The sequence below is a fragment of the Thamnophis sirtalis genome, unplaced genomic scaffold (genome assembly GCF_051295495.1).
Source record: "Thamnophis sirtalis isolate CommonGarterSnake01/CBP01778 unplaced genomic scaffold, rThaSir2_p1.2 scaffold_1, whole genome shotgun sequence".
In the NCBI taxonomy this organism is placed as follows: domain Eukaryota; kingdom Metazoa; phylum Chordata; class Lepidosauria; order Squamata; family Natricidae; genus Thamnophis; species Thamnophis sirtalis.
The window spans coordinates 135,348,682-135,361,247 of NW_028261381.1; the positions used below are offsets into that span (position 1 = coordinate 135,348,682).

A 12,566-nucleotide genomic window follows, 5' to 3' on the forward strand; every position below is an offset into this window, starting at 1 on the left:
GCTGCCCTCTTAGTAAGAACAGATGGAGCAACAAAACTTTATATTCAGCATATGCAATTGCATAAAATATGCATAAAAACACTGATGTGCTCAAATGTTTATTAATAGAAAAATGTGCCACACAGCTACAAATCAGAAAACAGAAATTGTACTATATTAATCTACACTTTCAACATCTGCTTAACTACTGATTAAATTATGTCAGCTTTGTTCTCAATACAGCACTAATAGAGACAAATACAAATTTATGGATGCTTTTGCTCTATTAAAAAAAAAGTGTATACACCCAAGCTTTTTCAAATTCCATTAATTTTATTAGAAAGCAATGGATATTCTGGGTACACTCTCACAAAAATCTAAATCACTTAATAAGAGTTAGGATTTCTCTGGATACTTCTTTGTAGTTGTGCTCATTGAAATATTCAGCTTTACAAAACAGTCTTAGCAGACTACAGGCTGCATCAAGCCATGGATAATATCTAAATTAAGATAAGTGATAGCAGTGCTCTATACTGCACTACTGAGATTACTTTTGGAATACTGTATCCAGTTCTGGTCACTATAATACAAAATTATGCTGATGACCTAGAACCCTGATGGCGAAACTATGGTATGTGTGCCACAGGTGGCATGTGGAGCCCTCTATGCTGGCATGTGAGCCGTTGCCCAGCTCAGGTCCACCATACATGAATGCATGCCTCCCACCGGCCATTTGATTTTCGGGTTTCTGCCATGCATGCGGGGGATGCACGTACATGTGCGGGGGGCTGGGGAGGGGAGCATGGGGGAGCTCCCCCCCCCCAGTGCCCTGTTTTTTGTCCCAATAGACTTCAGGGGGGCCTGCTAGGCACAAAATGGGGTGCAGTGGGTCATACGCACATACACAGAGGCACATGTGTGCTGACACACACACACATACGATTTCAGCACGGGAGGACAAAAAGGTTAGCCATCACTGCCCTAGAAAGAGTGCAGAGAGGAGCAACTGAGGGGAAGACATGAGAGCAGTCTTCCAATATTTGAAGGGCTGTTCCAGAGAAGAAGGCAGATTTTTTCTCCATAATATCTGAGGGTAGAACAAGAAGCAATAAGTGGAAGCTTATCTGAGGAAGGTCCAACCTGGAAATAAGGAGGGGTTTCTTAACAGTGAGATTCCCAGAGTTCTGGGTGCTTTATTGCTGGGGGTTTTCAAGGAAAAAAAAAAGATAATTATTTTTTCTGAGATGGTATGAGGACTCCTGCACTGGGCACAGGATTGGACAAAAAGATCTCCAAGGTCCTTTCCAACCCTATGATTCTATGATTTTTGATAGTGTCTTTATCCTACATGAATTAGCTATTTGTGAATGTATACGTTCATTTTTGCTTGGTTTCGGTTAAACCACTTGAAAAAACAAATTTCTTTCAGTGAAACTGGTGGAGATTTTATTATGAGAAACTAGAAAATGTAAACCTTAACTAAGAATGTTTATTTATATACAGTATATCCTATCGTTCATTCAACTGCTGTTATTTAAAACAAATTTAGATTGCTTAAAAATACAACTTTTCAGGAAGATATTGGCAATATCTTTTTTCATCACAAACTGCCCCAATAGTTATGAATATCAGTTTAAAACCTGAATATCTTGCTCACTGCTAAAAACTCATTTACTCCCTGTGAAAATACCTACTATTGATGCTGAGTAGAACACACACATACACACAGAGAATTTATAAAGTGAAACATTAAATTTACAGCAATTTTATGCAAATATAAAACCATGTGAAATATTTTATAACTGTACAAACAAAACTTCCACAAATTCAATACATTTTAACATCAATGCAAGACTAAGCCAATAATAATAAACACATATACTTTCAATTTATAATATTTATATATTTCATAGTTTCTCATAATGTGAGAGAAATAGGTGGTTAATTATTATTGTCATTATCAGAGTATTTTATAAAATCATATCATACAGAAAAAAGTATTTTTCTCCCTTATTTTCTTCATCTTTCAATTTATATGTTAATTTTTCCATTATCACACTAGACCATACGTTATCATACCAATTTTTCTTATATGTCCCTTCTAGATATTTCCAATATTTTGCTATTACTAATCTAGCAGCCATTCATAAAAAAAATTAATAGACCTTTGCATTTCAGATTTGTATCTTTTTAAATATTTATACATATATATACCACTAAAATGTGTCTTTAAGCTTTAACTGGGCGTCATAGGACAACAATTTTTGAACCAAGGTACTCTAAATGGGCTAACTTACAGAATGCATCCACAATCTGACTCTTGTGGGATTCAAATTGGGCAAATTTGTGGTTGCTTCAGTGCTGCTGCGCTACCACCAGGAGGGTTCAATACATTTGTGTCACCTTGGCCATTAAGAGAGTGAGTAAACCAATCCCTCCTCTGACCACTGGAGACCAAGAAGAGTAGTTCCACCCTAGCTCTCTGGAGGTTGGGTAGATTGGTCCCACCATTAGCTGACAGACAATTAGCTACAGTCAAGCCAGCAGGAAGTCAGAAGTTGGAAGTTGCTCCTGCTCCCACTGCTTTTTTTATGGCCTTGGTCATTCTGTTTCTGTGTTTAAAAAGTTAAAGGTTCCCCTCACACATATGTGCTACTCATTCCTAACTCTAGAGGGCGGTGCTCATCTCAGTTTCAAAGTCAAAGAGCCAGCGCTGTCCGAAGATGTCTCCGTGGTCATGTGGCCAGCATGACTAAATGCTGAAGGCGCACGGAACACTGTTTCCTTTCCACCAAAGATAGTTCCTATTTTTCTACTTGTAATTTTTTATGTGCTTTCGAACTGCTAGGTTGGCAGAAGCTGGGACAAGTAACGGGAGCTCACGCAGTACTAGAGACTCGAACCGCTGAACTGCCAACCTTTTTGATCAACAAACTCAGTGTCTTAGCCACTGAGCCACCACGTCCCTATGTTTCTTTGTTTAGGCAAGGAAATATCTCTGAAATGATGACTTGGTTGGTCACAGATTCCCTATTTACAATGGTAAAAGACATAAATGATTTCTCTATTCTTTGATTAGCAATTAAAGCAATTTTCTGAAATATTATGTTCTGAAATTTACTAACTTTTGACTTGTAATGGAATGTATGAATGACCTTGAAGAAAGAGAGGAGATACTGCCTAAGAAATAATCAGTCAAGTGAGGCAGGAGCCCGCAATAGCATAATTGTCAGAGAAAGAGACTTAGAAGTTTCTTTGCCTTCAGATTTGCAAGGTTCTGTCAATGTAGCCTTACAATAATGTTCATCTTACTGTGTTTGCTTATCTGTTTTATCTGAGAGATCTGATAACAATCTTTCAAATCTGGAAGCACAAACTTCCGGTCTCTGTTTTTAACTACTTGATCCATTAGAACAGGTCTTTCTCTGACCATTAAGTGACCTGCAAGCTCCTGCTTTTCTTCCATCTCTCTTGTTATTAGTAATATTATATTACCAATCTCTTGGCAATAAAATTTACGTGTAAATTGACCCTCTAATTATTTATTCTTCTTACGGTACAGGAGAGGAAACTTTCAGTGATATTCTTTCTGTTTTCTGTAATCTTGCTTTTTCTACGTGGTTTTTCCATTTAAATTTGCTTCAACTTTTCAGATGTGGGCCTTCATTCTTCACATTTTTTAATCTTGACTGGAGCAAGTGTGTTTTATTCAAATATACAAAATAGTAGCCAGTTTGTATCATCTACCGATGACAATAAATTTTAACTCAGATGGTTCTCTAAATAGCTTCCCTCTTATACAAAGGAAGATAAAATACAATGTCCAATAAATAATATAATAAAATAAATAAAATACTCTCATGCTGAGTATCACAAATACTAAAAAAAATGCTTCGCTTTTGAATTTGACAATGACCTCTATATTTTTCCTAACAATATTTCCACAGAATGAAAACAAATGCCTGATGCACATCAGGATTTTAAAAAAGATACATTACAAACCAAACTAACTGTATGTGACTAAATGAAAACATAACCTTTCGGCCTATATTTTATTGATTCCATTACTGTTTCTTTTTACAATCTTACTTTCATCCATGATTGAAAACATTTTAAACCTCACAATCAAAGCCAACTACCATTTCTGAATGAACAATGTAAACAAGATACAAAAATAAAAGCAGACAGTCAATCAATACTATCAACAAGGAGACTATATTCTTTGAAATAAAAATGTGAGGTAGCTGTTCACATTTGTTGAGTTTTCTTGCTGGTTTCATTCATATACCTAGCAACAGACTTACAGAAAATTAACAAACAGTGATATTTTCAGACTGTGAAATAAGTTGCAAAGCTGTACCAGATGCTTTTCCAAAAGGCGAATGGGCTTTTTTTCTCTCCTTGAAAGTGTTTCGCTTCTCATCCAAGAAGCTTACTTCCCACCATTCAGTCAGAACTGTAGAAACAGCTTCTCAGACGAGAAGCGAAATGTTTTTAAGGGGGGAGGAACCCCTCAAAAAAGTCCAGTTGCCTTTTGGAAAAAGACCTTTGGGACAACCATGACCTGGATGATTGAGAATCTCCACAGATGTATTACAAAGCTGTTGTGTTTATTTTTAGTACTGACTCTTGACTCAGATTAATTTCATTTACAGATTTCAATCCCAGGAACACTGAAGGGAGATAGAAGTATTAAAAGAAGCACCCTGAAATAAGAGCTAAAAGAAACCAAGTTTGAATTAGAAATGAGGAGCCCATAGCCCTGTTTAGGCATTATCCAATTCTCCTTTTTAATGCTACATACAATGTAGTGGGCCAGGCATATTGCTGACTATTGCCAAGACAAGACTGAGAAGATGTCTTTCATTGTAGCTGCCAGCATATCATGTTGCCAACAAAATGCATCTTCATGGATAGAATGGATGTGGGTTGACAACTACAGTCTTACCACAGGCATCATGATTACCATCAATAGTTTAACATGGAAATTGGTATAAGAATGCCTGACATTTCCAAGGTTCAATATTAATGTGGATGCTTGACTAGCATTATCAAACTTAGCCTATCTCAATGTTTCTCAACTTTAGCGACTTTAAGATGTGTGGACCAACTCATAAATTGGTTGTGAATGGCAAATTCTGGGAGCTGAAGTCTACATATCTTAAAGGAGCTAAGATTAAAAAACACTAGCCTACCCCAAAGAATTATCTGTTAGGATATCCCCACCTAGTGGAACTGCAGTTACCTATTTTCAAATGGTTGCTTGAAAAGCAAATGGGCTTTTCAAGCAACCATTTAAATGCGCAAAATGGTAAAGCAATCAGATGTGTCTTTCCTACAACTTTCAGGAGAAAGACTCATAGCCAAGGCTTGTTCTATGCTTAAATCACTTTTCTTTGTAACAATTTTCTTGAGCTTAGAGAAAGTGATGCAATGTCAGATTCTGCTCATCGAGGGTTTTTTTATTACATTTTTAAAACATTCAAAATGCATTTAAGGCATTTCTCATATTGTTCTATTTCTCAACAGTAATAAAATACTGCTTTGATTGAGATGGTAGGGAAAACTAAGGTGATCAAAATTTTAGGCTATTATTTCTACACTGAACTGAAAGGTTTAAATGGCTGCATTTTATTCAAGATGGAACTGCATATTTTTGCATTATATTTTTAGATATAGTCACTACAGATGAGGTTATTATGAAACACTACATAGTCATGCTTTTAAAAAGTAACCTATACACAATAATTTTTACTAGTCAATTTCACAGAATAGTACTTTCATTATGACCTAGGCTTCACAAAATCACAAAACAGTCTCCTTGTCCCCACAAAACCCCTTTTTATTAAGCAAATGTGAATTCCTCTCATTCACATCCAGCCAGGCAAATAGTCTTTCAACGATGAATTTACAACCACAGACATTATCAGGCTTGGAAAGCTGCCAGGCCAATATCTTCCAAAAGCAATGCTGTACAAGAAAATACTTGGTAGAGTCTCTGAGAGTCAAAAACAAATCTTCAAACTAATTAAGCGAACTAATTGTCTCCTACAGGGATGGGTTGTTACCAACATTACTGCTGGTTTGGTGTGCATGCAATTTGGGTTCATGCGCAATTTTGCTCCACAGGCATGTGCAGTTGATCATAAATAGGTCTGCACATGCGCAAAACATTTTTAAAAGGGGTAAAATTAACTTTGTGAAATTAAAATAGTTCTGCGCATGCGCAGAAGTGAAAAACAGAATGGCAGCAATGGCAGCGCCCGGGGAACCGGTTCGGGGGCATGGCAGGCCTGGGTTGCTGCCAGTTCCTGTGACCCAGGCTGCTAAATCATTACCAGTTCGGCTGAACCGGTTTGAACTGGTAGGAACCCACTACTGATCTCCTGCAAACTCCACTCCCCTTTCACTCTTCTTTATTCCCTTTGGGAGGGACCATTCATCATCTACCTATGCCTTTACACCCAAGCTGGTCTTTGTTTCTTAACTGCTCCCTTCTCCTGGCAGCTCTGCGCATGCACACTTAGGGAACAGGCCCCAGCTGTTCCTCCCCAATTTCCTCACTGTCTGAGTCTGCCACCAGCACCACTGGCTGCTGGCAGGCCACAATAGTTTCTTACAATTTCCAGAACATCGAAACCGCTACCAATATTTTCTATTTAAAACTTTCATATCTGTTCCTCAGCAACAAGATCATAATTAACTGGGATAATTTTTTCACAGATAATGGTTTCTAGTAAGCAGCGGGAATTTTTATTCCCAGCTCCAGTCAGTGTTGTAGGATAGCAGTTTTTGAAAAGTTCTAAGAATACTCGTGTAAGTAATGTCCCCAATTGGTAACAGACAGTTATTAAATATTTCTTCCTGTGTGAACTTTCAAATTGCTGTGCATAGCAAAATGAATTCAGCCTTTTCTAAAAGGAAGAAGAAAAAAGTGTTGCTTCTGCCCTCATAAGGTCTATGATTACGAAATGACAGAAAAAAATTAAAGGTAGTACAGAGAGAAATTTCAAAGACTTCTCTATTACATAGATGTTTATGGGAGATTAAATATGTTAAAATGCACAAATGGAAGTGAGCTCCACTTTCAATCTTATTTGGCCAATTATTTGTATTTTTTCAAAATACAAACAGTAATGTTTTTGTTATTAACCAACATAACCTCCAATTTAACTGTTTTTCAAATATTGTCTTTATTAAAGTGACAAAGATTACAAAACCATTTCAGGGTGAGGAGGTGGGACTATTATGGCTGATTTTGTGTGCGCTGTTGTTCTTCGTATTATGTCTTTGTTTTAAACTGTATAAGGGTATTGTAAACCACCTAGTTATTTGAAGTGGGATGGCTATAAATAAATTTCTAAAGTTCAGGGACTGCAGAACATTTTGTTGTAATGAAGAAGGTTTAAGCCAAGTGTGAATCTTTTCAAGTGTGACTGTGCCACCAAAATACTCTGAAGCACAGCTTGAAATCATCCAGGAAGTTAAATTAATTAATAAAAATGAGGAACATCAGAGGGTAGAGCCCTGTAACACTCAACTTGGTAGTGCTCTCCAGACTGATACACAGCATCTTTTTTTAGATGCTGAGAAGGTCTTTGATATGGTTCAAATTGAATTCATGAATTGCATTTTAAGAAGTTATTAGTTTCCCACAGGTGCTTTTCAAAAAGCAACTGAACTTTCTTGGCTTTTTCCTTGCAAATGTTTTGCTTCTCATCTAAGAAGCTTCTTGGGTGAGAACTGAAGACGCTTTGTGGATGAGAAATGAAGCGTTGGAACAAACATGATTTGGATGATTGAGAATCTCCACAGACAAAATATAGGTTTCTACCATCAATTTTTGCTGGATTTTAATTCGATATCTTTAGTTAAGTTATCATGGTACTTGTCAAGAATGCACTTATCTTCTTCAATTTTCAATTTTGGTTTTTAACCACTGGCTTCATCTTTCAGGACTGCCAAGATTTTAAGACTGTGGTGGTATTTAATAGTGAATATAAATTGTTCTTATATGCTGATGATTATCCTTGAATGTAATGTCATTAGTAAAACTAATTTAAGTTGCATAATATGGTTTGTATTCTTGTTATTCCACGAACTAGAATAAGTCTAATTGGCTGCCTTTGGGATCCACTATATCTATAGACTACTGAAAGAGATTATGATTGCTAATGCTGCATGGATAGATTTGAGTTTATGTTATTCTTGAAGTAAATCACAAGTATGTTAAGTTAAATATATCTAAATATATGCAGGCAATTTCAGTAGACATAAATGGATTATTAAAATGTCCACTAAATCTCCAGGGCAAGATTAATATATATATTAAGGATTCTAGTGTTAATCCCTATTAGATATTCTACACGAATAGATAAATTAATGAGAGTTTTTTTTTAATGGCAAGCTAAAGTCCCTCAAATATCTTTGGCTAAACTGAGATTTTTTATGATGAAGATGATATAACCTACTCAAACATAGATGTTATTTTAACATCTATGTTTTTTCAAAACAAGACTTTATATGAGAATTCCACTCTCTTGGACTTTAAATAAATAATACCTAGAAAACTTAATAGGTTTTACAGTCCAGAAACATTAGAAAAGAATGTTCACCTCTAGCCTTTAATATGGAGGCAATTATATTTTAATCCCAACTTGTATGATAGAACTAATATATTGAACAAGCTATATTTGAAAATAGTGGGAAACATGTACTGAATTGAAATGTTTTGGCGAAATAAGGGATGAATACTTTAAACAAGTAATTGGTTGTTTTAAAGTCTTTGAGAGATTGTTATTTAAATATGATTTACCTATAACATTCACTTAGCTGTGTGACAATTCAACAAATGCATTGTTTGAAATGAAACAAATTCAATTTTATAAGGAATTAAAAAATTAAATGAAACTTAAAAATAGTTATATAACTAAATGTAGAATGTAGAATTGGAATATCTGGCTTTGGAGATCCATGATTCAAAAGGTTAAAATTATAAAATATGATTATGATTTAAATACAAAATTAATTCATCAGAAAATATTCATGTTTACTTTTAAAATGACTGCACTTTAGATTTTTTGTGCTGATGCTATAAGAAACATGAAAGTTCTTTAACTTATATAATGTAGTCTTACTTGGTTTTACAGTTCAGTCCAGGTTTTACAGCTGTAGCTCCCCAAAGCTTATGCCTTAAATCAGTGGTAGTCAATCTGGTCCCTACCGCCCACTAGTGTGCATTCCAGCTTTGCTGTAACTTTGCTTTATAAATTTTATAAAGTAAAGTTACTTCCCTACTTTATAAATCACCATTACTGTGGAACCGGTGGGCGGTTAGAAAATTTTACTACTAACAGAGATACAAAAGTGGGTGGTAGGTATAAAAAGGTTGGCTACCCCTACCTTAAATAATACTGCTAGTCTTAAAAGATGCTATCTTCTGGATTATGGAAACCAGAATATCTAAAAATCAATCCCTCCATCCCATGGACAACAGGATCCAAAATAACAGGAAAATTTTGGTTTCCATTTTGGAAACTTTTTTATTCCATACCTCTACTTTTCACATCTGTTAGCTATGGACCTATTAATGCACAGGTCATTTTTTAAATTACCTTTTAGTCATTAATTCATATTTTTACTGCTTGTTGCTAAGAAACATGCATAACATTAAGATAAATGAATCTATATCTTAGATACTTAGACACATCTCAGAGACTTCCTATTTCCCACATGTACCATTTTATTTCAATTCCTTTTTACTTTCTTTTTTTAATGCTGTTTAAAGATATTTTGAGCAATATACCAATAATCAACCTACATGAACCACTGAATATAAAACTATTTGATACTATAAAAGAGTAGCTGAAGTGCTCCCTGAATATTTATATTCAAGTATTTTCACAAATAAGTATTTTCTTATCTGGACAAAAGCTTAGCTTGTAGTGGAACACAGCCATACTTTTGACAACTGCTTGTTTAGCTTGATGTTTAAGGTGTTGTCCAAACTGTTTGTTCTTGTATATACTCCATACTTGCTGTATAATGTAGCTCTTCTGGATTATACCCTTTATGAGGTAACTGCTGAGAATCTGTAATACCATCTCCCTGATTTTAGCAGTTGACTCCCTCAAAAAACTCCTTTGGAAATAAATATGCAGTTTGCAACTTCATTGATCAAACTGGTTTAAAGAAGGCAGAACTTCTCCACTAAATTGGCCAGTCCAAAAATATCCATTTGTTCGTGAATTCTCCTTGTAAACCAGTGAGCTAATGAAATTGCCTGTGATCCTTATAAACCAGTGAGCTAATGAAATTACCTGTGATCCTATAACAACAAAACACATCTACATAAAGATCAAAAGCAATTTCTTGCACCTCAGCTCAACGCTGACCTTGACTTCATACTTTTACTTTTAACATTAACATTTACTAATAAAACATTTTTTCTCTTTTCTCCAAGTATTGATTTTGTAGTGAGAATAGCACTATTCCCACACAACAAAGAAATACCACCATGGTTGGGATACTGCAATGATGAAACATTAGTAAAAATACAATAAAAATGAAAACCAAGGAGAGGAATATCAAAAACCAAGATTGCAAACTGTAACCAACCAAAATATGGCAATGAAGACAAATTATGAAATGATATAAACATCTAACTCTTTAGAAAACTCTATAATGATGGAAATGTGGAAGAAAAGTCAATCAGCAGCCAGATGGATTACTCTATTACGATTGTGATATGTGAATAATTGCAAGACTGAAGAACAATATCAGATGCAGAGTCATAGAGAAAATGTATCTATTGTGGTCAGAGTCAACACTGATTTGGTAGCACAGTCAACCAATCAACCAATCAATTCATTTAAAATATACAGGTAGTCCCTGACCTTGTTTTTATCAATCTCAAGTTTCAATATTGTCCCTTCAGCCTGTTCTTTAGATTTACCTGTAACAGTGCCAAAATAAGACGAATGGGAGTTGAATGGCTCCAATTTTTATTTGTTATTGTTCACATTTTATCCTTTTCAAGGAACTTTTGATCTTTAAAATGCTCTTTTATTTTGATTAAAAGATATCTGGATAAATCTGGGGCAACTTGTAATACAAGGCTTTTATCTACAATATTAGGCCACAATCGTTCTGATACAGAAGAGGACATGCAATGCATTACCACTGTCTATTGAAAAACCAAGATGCATTTCAGTCACATAAACCAAAGTTCAAAAAATTCAATACCTAAATTTTAGGGTATGGGGGGAGGAGCCTATCTGTTTTTGACTGTTTATATAGAAGTCAGTGAATCTATTTTTGACTCAAAAAAACTTTGGAAACATAAAGGAACAAAATAAAGATTTGAAAATATCTAAAGGTAAATTCAATTAATATAATTGTTACATGACTAAAATCATATTTAATATTTATAAAAGATATGAAACAGTCTAATGACTTTAATAAATTGTACACATTGCATTTTGCACTGAACGCACAGAACATATTACAATAACAAAATGAACTAAAATCAATACATGGTTTGAAATTGACTGGATATGTTTAATCTTCCCTTTATATTGTTTTCCAGGGGGGGGGGGGGAAGCTTCCCTATTTCCCAGCTTCTTCTCTGATGTACTTCCTTACAGAAATAGGAGAAGAGGAAGACTTTTTCCATGGAATTTTAAAAATTAATTCTGCAGCAACAAATAATTCTTTTTATAATAAGGAATGAGAATATTTTATTTATTTGGGACATAAATGACCTTTGGCCTAGTAAAATACACTTCAATTCTACAGAATAAGTATAAAATGTAAGAATCATGAAATACTTTAAAACAATACAGGATAAATCAGCACATAGGTAAAATATGTAAGCCTTTAGAGATTATTTTGCAAAGATTAAGCTATGTGAATATTGCTTAAGAAAGATCATCATCGAAAAGCTACTGCAGAAATCACCAGAACTGAAATGACATTGCACTGTATAGCATGTTCCCATGGCAACTAGCCATAGGAAGATTAATGTTTCATATTCACTCTGCAGTATATGTCTAAATAAAAATTTCATAGACAGCATAAGATCTTCACTGAAGGTATCCACACACTATCTGATTATTTTCATATTTTTATATAATTTCAGGTAATTTTGAATGGGAACAGATAAAGACAATGTGTCTCCAGTGTCTGATCCTATTCATCTAAGCATAAGTGAACTTAAAATGAGAAACAAAATAGCTTCTGTTCAAATATTATCTTGCATATCCTGATCAAAAATCCCCACAAAAACAGCCATAGCTAAGAGTCTGCATTTGCTTCATGCCATATGCAGCATACATAGGAGTTGTAATAGAGTGAAGCTTAGGGTGTTACAAAGTACCCAAATATATAGTTTTTAAAGAAAGAAATTCATTAATGAGGGGTCCTTGGTGCTATTTGAGGTTGATTGTTTTCTTGCAGATATTTCATTACCCAAACTAGGTAACATCATCAGTACAAGTTCATTACTATCATGAATACCAAAATATAAGTTTATTTGAATGGATTAAAAAAAGGAGTAGTAATACAATCTCCAAAAATCTGCTTCTGGA

The 12,566-nt window shown here is 34.7% G+C and overlaps 1 protein-coding gene across 2 annotated transcripts in view; it reads right to left on the reverse strand.

Moving 5' to 3' along the window:
- EFCAB11 (EF-hand calcium binding domain 11) overlaps positions 1–12,566 on the reverse strand; it is a 38,063-nt gene that overhangs the window by 11,433 nt on the left and 14,064 nt on the right. The window lies entirely within an intron of this gene.